The following is a 15,998-nucleotide window of genomic DNA, read 5'->3' as shown; positions in this document are numbered from 1 at the left end:
CCTTCTCCGGGTCAGGGGTGTCATCCTGCCTCAAGTGGAGGAGTTTAAGTATCTGGGGATCTTGTTGACGAATGAGGGAAGACGGGAACGGGAGATCGACAGGTGGATTGGGGCAGCGTCTGCCGTGAAGCACTGAGGGATATTGTTGTTCGGATCGATGGACTATTGATGTGAGGGCTCCACAAACAAAATTTCACAAGTAAGATGGACATATTATTGTGCATATTCTGTGACTGGAATATTACTTTACTGAATTTATGTCCACCGGCGAGACACCAGCTAATATTAGCTACAGTGCTTGGTGTAATACGGGGTTCAGCCCTGCTATTAAGGATAATTGAGATTACGTGAATCTAAAAAAATTTATTATTCTCTAACATTGACTTAGATTATCTGACACAAGAGCCTACATTAGAAATGAAACAATGTAACATACATTATAAAACTCATATTAAGTGTTATAACATTCACCAGCAAAGTTTACACAGGTGGTAAAGACTATTTATATGTAATTCTTTCACTCTGTCAAAAGTAAGATACATCCCAAATCTTCCGTTTTTGTTTTGAAGGTTTTCTAAAGACATGATATGAGGAAGAAGAGGGAGATATTTTCAAAGAGAGACTGATTCACTGCAGCACGGATGAATCTCGGATCGGATTTTGGACTCAATCTCAGGTGCGGAATCACTGAAGCTAGAACTCGTCGGCTGGAAAACATAGATATATGTCTATATATGTATGGATGTATATCAGTACTCGAGATCGGTCTTGGTCTCGAGACCGGTCTCAAGACCATTTTTTGACAGTCTCGGTCTCGGACTCGACCGCATTTGGTCTCGGTCTCGAGCGCTAAGGACTCGGCATTTTATTTCCAGACCAGTCGAGACCGCAACTGTGAAAATATCACTAAACGTACAGTATACTATCCAGTTTATTTGTTAACATCTTTGTTTTCAGTGGAGGCAAAATGCACTGATTAGAATCCAACCAATAACGTGACTTGCCAATTACTTGTTTATGTTGCTCCCCTCCCTTTCCCCCTCCCCCACCTTTCACTTGCACACGGCGCTCCAAGACATGCGTAGTGGTTTTCTCTCAGAGGCAGAAAATGTCTGTCTAATAGTCAGTAATAGAATAGCGCTGCATAAATCATAAGAAATACGATGGCCGCAGCTAACTCAGCAGCTCTTCGCTTTCACAGACGGTGGGGACAACGTCTAACTATTTTCGTCACTTAGAAAAGTATGTCAAAGAAAGTTGAGCTTCGTTGACGTGATATTAGCAAAGCTAGCTGTATAGAGACACATAAGCATTGTGATGAAAAAAAGTTGTCACTCACTGCGCTGAAATATTGTGCGGAGATGTTGACTGACTTGTCGCACATATGGGACAAGGCTGTGTCCAAAAGTCTGCAATGTAGTGATGCGACATTCAGGAGCAGTACGATTCTTCTGAACGGCTCTTTACTTAGAAAATAGGACTGGAGTGTCACTGAGAGCCGTTCTTTGATCTTGCAATGCTCTGCGTACACTGCAGTAGCTATCATTATTTTATTTAATCATGTAATTGATATTTTTTTAATTAACAAATAAAACACAAGAACGAAAGAGCACGCAGAGCATGCACATTGCTCTATGATTGTTTTCGTTCAAAGTGGCAGCTGCAATGTCTGCCATGGTGTCAGACTACCTGGCTTCATGTAGTGGGAGAGAGAGTGAAAACAGTCAAGGTGAGCGTCTTGTGCTTGGTTACTTCTTTGTTGCTACTTGGTCAGTAGTCATAGTTGAGTGTTATTTACCATCAGGGCTTTGCCTCAATTGCTATGTTTAATGGTACAGACAGTGATGGTTTCTGACATGAGCAATATGGGCAAACGCCCAGGGTGTTATCTTTTTAGGGATGGCACGAGACCACCGCGGATTGTAGCACAAAGATGGAAGCACTTCATTTTAATATTGGTAAAATTTATTAAGTATTTAATATCTAGGTGTGTTTATGGAAATATGGATCTTTCAGATCAATCTGAGAAGCAATTTTGATCATATTTCACATTTTATCGTGTCATTTAGCGCAGGCCGTTGGTCTTGGTCTCGACTTGGTCTCAGACCCTAAAAGTCTTGGTCTTGTCTCGGTCTCAATACGCTCTGGTCTTGTCTCGGTCTCGGGCTAGGTGGTCTTGACCACAACACTGACAACTGTCGCAGGAATACTTGGGCAAGCACTCAATCAGCAGCGAGGAAAACGAATGGGCCCTCTGTAGGCCTTTCGCGATAAACAATAAATCAATTAACTGCACGATAAATGAAAGTTATCGAGCTCATTTTAATTTATCGGATTTATTGTTTCTTCCGAACTTTTTCTCTTTCTATTGATGACACTGGATGAAAAAAGGCTCAACTTTGAAACTCAGGTTTCAAAACCTGAGAGCCCACATCATACGTGAATTAATGTAAACTTTTTTCTCTTGCTCTCGATGAAGGCGGACGCTTTTTTCTTCTGCTCCCTCCCTGCCCGCTCTGTTTTTGTCCTGTCTTTTTCTATATTTTTGAAGCCTTTCTTTGCACATCATCCAAATCTACAAATTATGGATTTGGTCAACCGATTTTTCAATGCAATTGATCAAATTTTCGACGAGAAGTCTGGGCACAGGAGAGCCCTCTTGTCCTGCAGGGACACACCCGGCGGGATACACCCTGGAATTATTCAGTATAACAGGATTTCTGCTGTTTGGAGCTTGTGGATTCCTGGATTATTGACAAATTTGTGACGGACTTGGCCGAACTCAGACTGTTGGTGTGGACAGAGACGAGGACTCTAAAACTCACTAACGAGTTGGAAATCGACCTTGGAGAAGTTGCTAGCTTCGGTTTAGTGGAACGACCAAACTAATTTGGATAATTGGGAACTGAGATGTATCAGAGAGACTTTAGGGAAAATTGAAATTTATAATCTTCCCAACCTAAGACATTCTGTATCTGAATTGGCTTTCCCCATGTTGCCTTGGAAGGGCTGCATATTTCTAATCTCCTTGAAGATATGTAAACATAATGCTCCTTCCCACCTCACCTCCTCCTGTATCCATGGAACTGTGGAGCTGAGCGCTCCCAAGGACATCATTCCTCGATGATGACACCTTTACCGGACTTTGGCGGGAGGCTGAGCAACGTGGTTTCATGGCCCTTTGACGTCACTGTCTTCACCCATGTCTTTGTTTTGCCCTTTGTTTTGTCTGAATGTTGCCATTTGCCCTAATGTGTCCTTACCTCTTTTTTGTTTTTCTTTCTTTCCTTTGATTTGTTATTTTGTTTGTATTTCCTTTTAATTCATGTAAAGCACTTTGAATTGCCTTGTTGCTGAGAATGTGCTATATAAATAAAATTACCTTACCTAAACAAACACGGCTGATGACGTAGAAGCAATAGCTATAGTTTGTGAGCTTATTTTAAGCCATAAAAGTTGTAATAAAAAGAAAAGGCGTTGGATAAAAGACTGGAGAACGGGGCTTTATTTGCTGGAGGTGAGTCATTCTGTTTTTTGTCTTTACCATTTGTGTGTTTAAGCTTCATTGGTTAATTAGTATTTACCATTTTAATGTTTAAAATTACATTGCGTACAATGGGCACAAAATAATCGCTATAAGTCCAGTTAATTCATTTTAAAACCAGGCATTATTCAATGTTTTACTGTCTACGTGCAATGTATGTGGCTAGTGTCAGCATAAAGTCCTTACTGAACGAATAACCTAATTATTAACCTATTTATGTCACGTTACCAATGAACAGGTGAAAAGTTACCGGGTTTATCAACTGCAGTACCAGTTTCGCTCCAACTCCTCCTCTTGTCATTTCTGTGGATATTCTTTGCACGAATAAACATTAATGTCGTTTCTTCCACATATCATCTCCGATGTCCACTGGACTGTCGTTGCTCCGTGTCAGCTGTTTGGGATTCCCCTCCGTGTTTACCCTAAGAAAGCACGGAATCATCAGAATCCGTGCTTTCTGATTGGCTACTGTCACATTCAACAGGCTGAGTTGTCGCTCCCAGTCCCACACACTTCGATAAACTGGCCAAGACAGTCCAACATGTTGAATATGTCTAATTTAGATCCGAGAGGCCATGACGTCCTACTGACTGGACTGATCAGTCGCAACACACACTACAGGATGATCGGTTACGATTATCGCAAGCGACAATCTTGCTTAGAATTGTTTGAATGTTGGATGTTCTTAGATTGCCGTAAGTGAGAAAATCGAGGCAAACAAACTGTGTAGTGTGGACTGGGTTTAAGGGAGGAGTAAACTATTAAACTATTGCATCAGGTGGTTGATATGCCCATCTTCTCTATCTAAATCTAATTATTATTGAAGGGCAATATAGTATACAGATTTCATAATCTGTACTCTGGTTGAATGTAGTTTTTACTTCCATTTTGATTGCAAGTTTTTATTCAAGTGTTTTTATTCTGGTGTTTAGTGTTCTTTTGAAAATAAAGTATATCTATTTTTTGCAGAATATCGCTTGCATTTTTGTCATTACCATTACATCAGTTTAAAATGGTCTTCAAACAATATTATCGTTTACTGCAATCATTTTTGAGACGATCAGCAAAATTTGTTATCGTGACAGGCCTATGCACACGCCAGCTAATAGTGTGTCAAGTGGAATTACACCTGGGTATTTCAGTTTCCCAGCTGCATTTTTTAAAATAATATTAATATTTTAGATATGGTCAATGAAAACACCTGTAAAAGTTGAATTTTCTGCAAATGGTTTGGAGTGAGGTTCCACAGAAAAATCCACAAATAGGCCGGGGGGTCCACAGTACCTGCAAAGTACAGGTCACATACTGCCTGTTATTGGCATAAGGGAAACTTAATTTACACTTGAAAAAAAAAAAGCAACACACTAATTCCCTCCAGAGTCATACAGTAAGTAGATCAAAGTGAATAAATCGTTTTAAAGAATTCTGCTTTGACCAAAAAATTATAGGAAATACAAAAATTTAATAAAAGGTTAAAATAATATATTGTAGCAAATATTGTCACATTATTTTGGCCTTAGCTTTATTCTTCATACACATCTTGAATGACATTGAGCACGGGGGAAAAAGGTGGAAGACCACTGCTCAAATAACTGTCATCCTTTAAATTGGGGCTCTTTTAAGAAGTATTTTTCACCTCTAGATCTGGGCTTTCCTTCTCTCCAGTATTTGTTTCGCGGGCCCACAGAGACTGACCACTTCTGCCACCAGTGACTAAAGCCTGCATTATTCTCCTCAGGACTATTAGTGATTACAGAGATCTTGAAGAATGTTGATGTTTTTCTTAAGTCTTGGTAAAGAGCCTCTTGAGCCGGCTCAAAGCGCAGGTTTCTTTTTGAAGCAAAGGGAAGAATGGCTTACGAGAGGTTATTTAGTGACATTATTGAAAAGTAATATTGTGACCAGTCTGAAAACATATCTGTGTTCACATGGACTAAGGGCCCATCATTGAGACTGGACACAAAGGTCCAACACAATGCTGTTTAAAATGATCAATCCAGAGTAGATCTGGCTGCTGAAGGGACTGCACCTGCTCAGCTTTCCTCTGCTATCTGAACAGAGGATTCATTTCTATTTTGTTTTGAATATTATAAGTTCCTCTAACTTCAATATCATAAACAATAATGTGTGTTTGAAAGTAGGGGGCAATGTGCAACTTCTCAAGTGTTAGGTCAGTTATGTTGAAAAATGGACATTGTGTAAGGCAGCCTACTTAAATCTTATAAAATTATTGGGGAAGCTTTGGCAGAAATGAAACAAAATACATTTTGTAATAATGTGCTCCTCACCCCTCATCTGTTTTAGGTCATTTGCATAGTCTTATCATACGATTGGTCAACCCGTTCTAAAATAGACCTCCACAGTCTCATATAACAGCAGGGGAGAGGTCCTTAGTCCTGGAGACCAAGTGTTACTTCCCCAACCTAGAACTTATCTGCCCTCTTTAGCATCAAAGAACAATTCCCTTTCCTAACAATAGACAAATGACAAGACCATCTGTGTTGGGCTGCACAGAATCCTTAGTACATAACAGTCAAGGATTCACACTTGTAGTCCAAGCAAGTCTCTCTTCTCTGACCAGAACCTATAAAAAGAAGTCACAATTTACTGTTAGTCAGAGCAGACTGACAGACTCATTTGACTCTGTATTTCCGTTTTCACCTTGCAAGGTTTTAATACATTTCTTATTTCTTCTCATCTAAGCTCTTGTTAAAGTACTTTTTTCCATGACAATCTACTCTAGTAGATTAAAACAAGTTGTTGTAGTCATTTACAATGAATATAAAACCTTTCATGAAGGTTTTATCAGGAAGTTGTTAAGTTATCTCTGTGTTGCTTATTTGGACAATAAGACGCATCATGTGAAATTATTATCAATTATATGAAATAATATGAAGTATGAATACAGTAATGTGTCCCTTGGAGCTGTGGTTAACTGGGCAGATTTCTGTGGGTAAACAGTCTGATTCCCTCACTTGCAGTCAGGAGCTGGACAGAGGCCAACAGGGTCACAGATCACCTCTCTGCTTTTACCATCTCTGCTTTAATGTCTATGCAGTTTCGACAAACAACCACACATCTAAGCTTGGTCTTGGGTTCAATATTGAGCCAAGAAAATGAGTCCAGCAAAAAGGGTCCACAAATTAAAAACACAAATTCATTGGGATAAATAATGAATAAAAACACATGCTCTTATTTTTCTAATAGGAGGTAAATTGCACATAGCAATTTGAAGTGCCACACTGCTGAGTGTTGACTAATGAAAAGAAATAATAATGATGTTCACATTTTATATTGTATATAAAACAAAATTTAAGATGTACATTTTCGAATAATATAATTTCAGTTGTACTGGCTTTGGGCTTGTAAAATGAAGGTTAAACATGGTAATATTGTTACTTCTGTCATCTGAATAGATGACAGATTTGTTTCAGGTACGATGAAGCAATAAAAGCTCTGGGGACAGAGACAGAACTGTTTCTGTTGTAACTAAAAAAATTTATTCTGCATCTGCTGTTGTACTTTTCTGGGCATCTGACATCTTAACATCTATCCATCCATTTTCTTTACACTCTTGTCCCTTGGTTGGGGTCGGGAGGGTTACTGGTGCCTATCTCCAGCTAACGTTCCGGGCGAGAGGCAGGGTCACCCTGGACAGGTTGCCAGTATGTCGTAGGGCAACACAGAGGCAGACAGGACAAACAACCATGCACACACACACCTAGGGACACACCAATTAACCATGACTGACCAATTAACAGTCATGTTTTTGGACTGTGGGAGGAAACCGGAGTACCCGGAGAAAACCCATGCATGCACAGGGAGAACATGCAAACTCCATGCAGAAAGACCGGGGCCGGGAATCGAACCCAGAACCTTCTTGCTGCAAGGCAACAGCTCTACCAACTGCGCCACTGTGCAGCCCTTTTTAACATCTAAAGATGCTTAAGCTGGTTTGTAGACCAGTTCTACTTTGCTGATCAAAATATATGTACGGTATTTGTAGTCTTTATTTTCCCATTCCAAACATTACTGTTATTTTTATGTCAATCAATGTTGTGGTCAAGAACACCTAACCAGAGACCAAGACAAGACCAAGACTTTTAGGGTCTGAGACCAAGTCGAGACCAAGACCGAGGGAAGTCGAGACCGAGTCAAGACCAAGACCAGCACCCCCAGCGCTACAGGACACGTTAAATGGATCAAAATTGCTTCTCAAATTGATCTGAAAGATTTATATTCCCTTAAAAAACATGTAGATATTAAATACTTAATAAATTTTACCAATATTAAAATGAAGTGCTTCCATCTTTGTGCTACAATCCGCGGTGGTCTCGTGCCATCCCTAAAAAGATAACACCCTGGGCGTTTGCCCATATTGCTCATGTCAGAAACCATCACTGTCTGCACCATTAAACATAGCAATTGAGGCAATGCCCTGATGGTAAATAACACTCAACTATGACTACTGACCAAGGAGCAACAAAGAAGTAACCAAGCACAAGACRCTCACCKTGACTGTTTTCACTCTCTCTCCCACTAMATGAAGCCAGGTAGTCTGACACCATGGCAGACATTRCAGCTGCCACTTTGAACGAAAACAATCATAGAGSAATGTGCATGCTCTGCGTGCTCTTTCGTTCTTGTGTTTTATTTGTTAATTAAAAAAATATCAATTACATGATTAAATAAAATAATGATAGCTACTGCAGTGTATGCAGATCATTACAAGATCAAAGAATGGCTCTCAGTGACGCTCCAGTCCTATTTTCTAAGTAAAGAGCCGTTCAGAAGAATCAGACTGTTCCTGAATGTCGCATCACTACATTGCAGACTTTTGGACCCATATATGTGACAAGTCAGTCAACGCCTCCGCACATGAATTAAGTGCAGTGAGTGGCAACTTTTTTTTCCATCACATATGCTCATGTGTCTCTCTGTACAGCTAGCTTTGCTAATATCACGTCAACGGAGCTTACCTTTCTTTGAGCTTCTTTTCTAAGTGACGAAAAAAGTTAGATGTCCCCACCGTCTGTGAAAGCAAAGCGCTGCTGAGTTAGCTGTGGCCATCGGATTTTTTATGATTTATGCAGCGCTATTCTATTATTGACTACTAGACAGACATCTTCTGCCACTGAGAGAAAACCACTGCGCATGTTTTGGAGCGCCTCGTGCGAGTGAAAGGTGGGGAGTGGAGGGGGAGTAACAGAAACACGTACCGTATTTTCCGCACTATAAGGTGCACCTAAAAACCTTCAATTTCCTCAAAAGCCGACAGTGCGCCTTATAATCCGGTGCGCATTATATATGGACCAATATTTAGCCACAACAGGTCTAGCAACTACGGTAAGCASCCGCCGACTTCATTTTCCCCCGTAGAAGAAGTAGTGCGCGGTGCATGCTGGGATAGTTGTCAGAACGTTGGTTTGTTAATAAAGTTTGATAATACATTTAAAGCCAGGAGGGGCGGAGGAGTGGGGGAAGAGAGACAGAGACTGTGGCGGCAGCGTGTCGGTTGGTCTGTGTTACCCAGAAAGCAGTTGGGCACAATATCGCAACACCAACACCGTGAGTGAAACAATGACTGGGGCAGCCTACTATATAAAGTACTCGGGGACCACTTCCCTATTAATGTGGATGTGTAATAATAGAGTACGGCAAAAATTGGCAACCGTAACTGCAGCGTCTATTCTATGTGCCTTATATATGAAAAAAGTTTTAAAATAGGCCATTCATTGAAGGTGCGCCTTATACGATGTGCCTTATAGTGCTGAAAATATGGTAATTGCTTGGATTTTAATCGGTGCGTTTTGCACCCACTGAAAACAACAATTAACCCTTGTGTTCAGAAATGGGGTCCAACTGACCCCACACACGTAAAACTTGTATCATTTTCCACAGTCCTCTACGTTTGCCTCAGTCCTCGCACGCACAAGGGTTAATAAATAAACTGGACAGTATGCTGTACGTTTAGTGATATTTTCACAGTTGCGGTCTTGACTGGTCTTGAAATAAAATGCAGAGTCCTCAGCGCCCAAGACCGAGACCAAATGCGGTCGAGTTCGAGACCATCAAAAAATTGTCTCGACCAAGACCGATCTCAAGTACTACAACACTGATGTCAATAGTTCTTGAATAATCTCAACAACAATTTTCAGTCAAGAAATGTTATCTGGAATCTAAGACGAAAGAAAGAAGCCATCAACAAGAACGCAAAATGACACAACAGGCTGGCTTCTGGCAGAATGCCCGTACACTGTTAACTCAACATCAATATTTGCTGTAGGCTTACCGGGAATCAACTAAGGCACCCCATAAAAATTTGTAGCTTCACATTAATCCATTCACCATGTGTTTCAGTCCTTTTCATGAACAAATGTGTCAATTATTAACTACTCCTGATCTGAATTCACTCAAGCTGAGTAAATTCAATAAAAAAAACTTAGAGCTCTCTCTCTCCATCTGTCTGCAGCACTGTAAGAAGGCTCTTGCCTCTAATACCTTCAACTTTTTGATTTATTTCTCTTACATCAATTTCCCCCTAGGTTAGTTTCCTTTTATGCAGTTCGGCTTCCTTTGTGTTTTTACTATAGACGTTTGCTTATTCTCTTCCGCAGCTGTTACCAATCCCCTGATTAACACACCTGCACTCAACGTAATTCTCCACTGCTACTGCAGCACAGGGTTGCCCAAGTCCACATTGAAACTTTGCCATAAAAAAATAAACATCTAGATTAAGCTGTCACTCTGCTATGGCTGTTGTAAACAAACATTTTAGCAATCAAGTAATGTGCAGATTATTCTGACGATTAATGGAGTAAATAAAATATTGGTATATTCTGCCATAACATTAGTGGGTATAAATTTTGACCCAAATGTTCATGTTTGTGCAGTGCAACCCCAACAATTACTTATCTGTAGCTTGGAAAATTAACGTGTAACAATAATAGCTCACTTTTTAAGTTGACCTGGAAAAAAAATTACACAAAATTCTGAAATTAAATTGAATTTATTAGACACTTCCACTGCGACAGACTGGCGACTGGCGTCCAGGGTGACCCCGCCTCTTGTCCGGAACGTTAGCTGGAGATAGGCACCAGCAACCCTCCCGACCCCACTGAGGGACAAGGGTGAAAGAAAATGGATGGATTGATGGATGGATAGACACTTCCAAAAAATGTATATGCTCCAGTTTTAGTCTATGTATTCATCAACAGTCAATTTCATAAATTAACTCTCACTTTGCACAGCCATTTATAACTTTGCATCCATGTTAGTGATGGGATCTGTGGCAGCTTCATCACACACAGAAACACATCTGCCAGCTATGTAGTGCCATGGTGCGCTTCATCACCCATTTATTGTGACTGGGAGGGTAGTAAAATTATTGTCCGGTTTGTCTGTAAAGCTGCACTGAGCATCAGCTACAGCAGCCCTCTGTGTTCCGTCTACCTGCTAAACCTGTATAAATACACCCACCTCCTCACTTGCTCTGAAACAAGGTGTGTTTAAGCTTCATTGGTTGAAAACGCAGCTCCACTGCTTCTCCACTGGAGAAGGAAGCCTGTCGTATTCCAGGCATCATGCCAGTCATTTTAAGGATGTCTATTGGTCCCCTGAAAAAATGACAAAAACACGGACATTATCATTTCTCAATAAAATCCTCCTGGACCAAACTTGAAAATTGGACGTTAAGCTATTAGTACTTATGAATCTTCAACAACTCATAGGCAGAAGTGAGAGAGTTGCGCAACAATAATAATCACCAAGGTAAAATTCTTGCCGCTAATTATTAAAGTATAATTTAACAAAACTTCAAGGCAGATGATTTGCCTCCAGGAATATTGATAATAGAGGTAATCATTTGAGGGATTGTTACAGCCCCAGGGGCGGAGCTATGGTGGGGTTGGGGGGGCAGCGGCCTCCCAGCCCGGGCCTGGAGGGGGGCCCGGGATGGAAGGCAGAATATGACTTAAAACAGGGGTGTCCAAAGTCGGTCCTCAAGGGCCGACATCCTGCATGTTTTAGTCTCTCCCTGGTTTTACACACCTGCATCAAATTGATGGCTCATTAGATGGCCTAAGGAGAACATTGACTTGCTGAGGAGGTTGTTACAACCACTAGGGAGAGAACTAAAACATGCAGGATGCCGGCCCTCCAGGACCAACTTTGGACACCCCTGACTTAAAAGATTTAAGTCTGTATCACATCTGATGAGAGCTGGAGAAAGTGGGCCCTCACCTGTTGAGTATGGTGTATGTAGATTATAAAATGGGGTCCCCCCAGTAGATTATATAGTAGGCTTCCCCAGTCATTGTTGACTCATGGTTGCTAAATATTGCCGATATTGTCTCCAAGTGTATTGTGGGTAAAACACGTCACCAGCCAGATTGGAGTATTTTTACGACAAATATGAGTAGCTTTTATTAGTACTTTATAAAATTATGTGTTCATGAGCTTTGTTATTTTGGGTATAAAGGGCCCGGTCATAAACCCCGCCCCCCGGCCCGACACCAACTTGTTCCACCACTGTACAGCCCAACACTCTACACACACATTATAATTACAGTATATGAATAATAAATTCTAGACTCAATTGTTTTGCTCTGGAGTGTCTAAAAGTAAGACCATTAAAAATAGTAAACAACTCATATGGCACTGGACAAATATGATGCATTAATGTAGGACCTCTGCAATAGACGGCCAAGTTACATCAGCATGCTGAAGGGCAGTCAAACATTTGTGCTAGATAAAGAATCCCTTGAAGCTGTAAATCCACCTGTATGCTGTTTGTCTTCCACCAGTGAGCTCCCACACTTTGTGTGACAGTAGCCAAATAAAGTAGTGTTGTCAAACACTCTTTGCTATATACACAGCAGGACTGTTTTTAGTGCAGGAGTTATTCACAATGAGGCTGTCCAAGGTTAACTAATACTTAAGAATTGTTTAATTTTGCTAGTGGCTTTATTTAACTTTAAATATAAATATTTTAGAGCCTCATAAATCACTGTGCCAGGCTGTCAATATAATAGTTAATGTCTCTCTGGAGGTTAATTGGTCTCCAATTCTCCCTAGGTGTGTGTGTGTGTGTGTGCGTGTGCATGTGTGTGTGTGTGTGTGTGTGTGTGTGTTCTTTGTGTGTGTGTGTGTGTGTGTGTGTGTGTGTGTGTGTGTGTGCTTGTGCATGTGTGTGTGTGTGTGTGTGTGCATGTTCTTTGTGTGTGTGTGTGTGTGTGATTGTTTGTCCTGTTTTGCCCTGTGATGGACTGGTGACCTGTGCAGGATAACCTCTTGCCTGTTGACAGCTGGAGATAGGCACCAGCACCCCTCACAACTCCAATGGTATAAGGGTGAATGATGATGGATAGATTTTATTTATTTATTTGTTTATTTATTATCACCATTGACATTAAGAATCACTTTTTCAAAGGGGGCCTGACAGAGATCTGACGGAAGCAAGACTGCCATGCAGTTGTGCCACCAGGCCCTCTGAGCCCCACCAGCAGGCAATATGGGTGAAGTGTTTTGTCCATGACAGACATGACAGAGGCGGGTAGAGCGGGGATCGAACCCGCCAATTGGGGGACAAACTGCTATCTGATGTATCACAGAACTTAATTATGAAGGGCTAAAGAGAATTTTAGGTTCTAGATGGGATCTAACGGGCCATTGAACAGGAGAAATATGATCTCTCTTTTTAATTTTCACTAGAACAGATTTTGGACTTGTTGATTTCAAAGAATCACAGTTGTACAGCCTTAAAGTTACAATGCCATTGGTTAGCTTTTTAGCTTCCCTCCTGATCTGGATAATCCTAGAAACCTATTTAATATTGGGATGACATATCCTGATCAAAAATAACACCAAGGTTCTTTATTACAAAATATTGTGGTAAACTGTGTCAGAAGCTGCACTGAGATCTATTATCTAATTCCACATGCAATTAGGAAGTAACACTGAATAAGAGCATTAAATTGAGAAAGACTGGGGAGTTTTCTGCCTCTGTTTGTGTTTGTCTGAGATCTTGAGGAAATTAAATACAGAACAGATTCTTTAAAAGATATTGCATGATTGTCTGATAAAGGTTTTATAATTACATTTTCTCTCAAAGGCAAAGTACTCATTTAGAATAAACTCAAAGGTTATAAAAAATGTCAGAAAGTGGTTAGGAGGAAATACTGGTGTTACGAAGTGAAAGCTTCTTCAATCAAGACAGGGCTCGGATGTCTTTTACTGAACATTTCTGTTCAGTTTTTATTGAGGAGAAAACGGACAGCTGTTGTTACCTAGCAACCAAAATCAACAGAAGGCAAGACTGTGACAAAAGACAGAACCAGATCCTGTTAAGCATTCTTCAAAATAAAAGACTTCCTCTCTCCAAATAAATCGCCCCTCGTGTCAAAGGGGGCCTGACAGAGATCTTCATTATGTACAATCATGTTAAATTCAATTAATAATCATGTAAATTATACTTAACAAATAAGTGTAAAGAAATCACAACTGGTTTAACAAACAGAAGTATTTTTAGAGCAATTTTGGATTAGAAAAGCCAAAGGTTAGAAGCACAAAAGACCTGTAACTTTTAATTGGCTTGGAAATAATCAATAAATCTGACTGAAACATGGGTGTTACTCCTCTTTGTTACCCTGCATTTGGAGGAATGTGAAAATTTGAATAATTAAATGAAGTTAACCCATTTATACCAACATAATCCTAGTGCTGCAGTTTGGTTTCTAAGACAAAATATTACAAGTTAAGTTATTAACACAGTATTTCAAGACTTTGTTTGTAAATTATATGTTCAATGAGCTTAGCTGAATTGTTTTATTTTATTTTCAGATTTTAATCACTTTGACTGTGTGAAACCTCAACTTTGCTATCGGGTCGCCGTCCTGGGCTGTCAGTGTTTTACAAGACTAAGAAATTGGCAGAATTCTAGAAAGAAAAGAGAACAGCAGCTGAACGGCTTTGTGCCTTTAACTTTTTCTAATGAATAAAACATCCTCCCCTCCTCTGTCTGTGTGTGACACACTGAAATGAGTGCAATACATAATAAACAAAGCGTATAATTCAGAGCGTCTATTTGTTGAGTAGGATAATGTGCCTCATGCTGGTGCTTGCTGTCACTCAGGTCAGAGCTTTGCAGAATGCCAATATTAGCAGCTGGTCTTCCAAAATCTGAACCTAAGAGATCCCTCTGCAGTGTAGCTGCTGAAAAGCTTTTTGGCAAATATAATATATCCTTTAGCAAAACACAGTTCTCGTTTGGTAGTTTACAGCAAATGAAAGCCTGGGGATATGTTTTAGATGTTTGAGCAAAGATCACTGGAGACCCTGCCTCTTTTATCCTTGATGCCCCAAGGGCCTTTTATGTATTTATTTTGTGTGTGCGTGCTTGTGCTTGTGCACGTGCGTGTGTGTGTGTGTGTGTGTGTGTGTCAGCAGGCCTGCTTGTGCCCCTCAAGAACAGTATTTAGATAACAATAAAAATTTATAAAACTTAATTAATGTGGCTGCCCTCCCTGGGCCTAACGACTGATCCTCTGCCTCCATGTTGTCAAGACACCGGGTGCAGACACCTGCGGGCGGGGGGGGGGCTTGAGCACCTGCCCCTTTTGCTCCTTTTCCTCAAGTGCCATTTTGGTCAAATTTTATTATTATTATTATTATTATTATTATTATTATTTCCTAAGCCCTCTGACACATAACATGTACTAAATTTATTTTTATTTTTTATTTTTGTATTTTTCAAGAAACCTTTGACCTTTTGCCCGTCACGCACGACGCAATTTCCTCTCGCACAGGGAAATAAGGCGGCTAACTGCGGAACTCAATGTAGCGAACGTTCCAAATTACAGAACAGTTTTTGATGAATTAAAACATTTTTTTTGGTGAATAAAGTGGAGTAGACTTGCTACTTGTCAGATAATGGGAAGCATTGAACGTTGTATCGTTTTTGCTTCAGCACGGAGTCGCGGTTTAAGCAGAGAGGTAATGAAATACAACAGACACTGACGGGCCTCTGAGTCTGCCTTTCTCTGAAGTCCTGGGCGGACTACTGAGCGGGAGGAGACAGCCAGGTGAGGAAAATCTGTTTTCTACCGATTCGGTATTTTTATCATACAGACATTAGGCCAGTGTTTCTCAACCTTTTTTGGGCCAGCGCCCCCCCAGCCTTTATCCAGGTCCCTCTCCGCCCCCCACCAAAGAATTTGCAGGCTACTTTGCACTGACTATTATTTTATCATTAATATTACTATCACTATTGTAGATGTTTTGATTTTTATGCTTGTTTCTGTATTTATCATTAAGATAATTTCCCAGAGAACAAAATAGAAATTATTTTCACAGGCGTCTAAGAAAAATGCCATGAACATTCAAGTTAAAATCTGTAGGCCTAACAGCAGCCAATCACTTATTTATGTTTTTAATTAGATTTTATTAGAAAAATATT

General features: G+C 40.3%; 1 long non-coding RNA gene across 1 annotated transcript in view; it reads right to left on the bottom strand.

The window, feature by feature from the left end:
• Nucleotides 1–11,083, bottom strand: part of LOC108167113 (uncharacterized) — a 19,155-nt gene extending 8,072 nt beyond the window's left edge. The window contains exon 1 of the long non-coding RNA XR_001777518.1: nucleotides 11,024–11,083. This is a non-coding gene — a long non-coding RNA (uncharacterized LOC108167113). The remainder of the gene's footprint in view (nucleotides 1–11,023) is intronic.
• Between the last annotated feature and the right edge of the window lie 4,915 nt (nucleotides 11,084–15,998).

This window comes from Poecilia reticulata, linkage group LG17 (genome assembly GCF_000633615.1).
Source record: "Poecilia reticulata strain Guanapo linkage group LG17, Guppy_female_1.0+MT, whole genome shotgun sequence".
NCBI lineage: Eukaryota > Metazoa > Chordata > Actinopteri > Cyprinodontiformes > Poeciliidae > Poecilia > Poecilia reticulata.
Note: the sequence above shows the minus strand (reverse complement) of the source record. Positions and strands in the feature narration are given on the sequence as shown.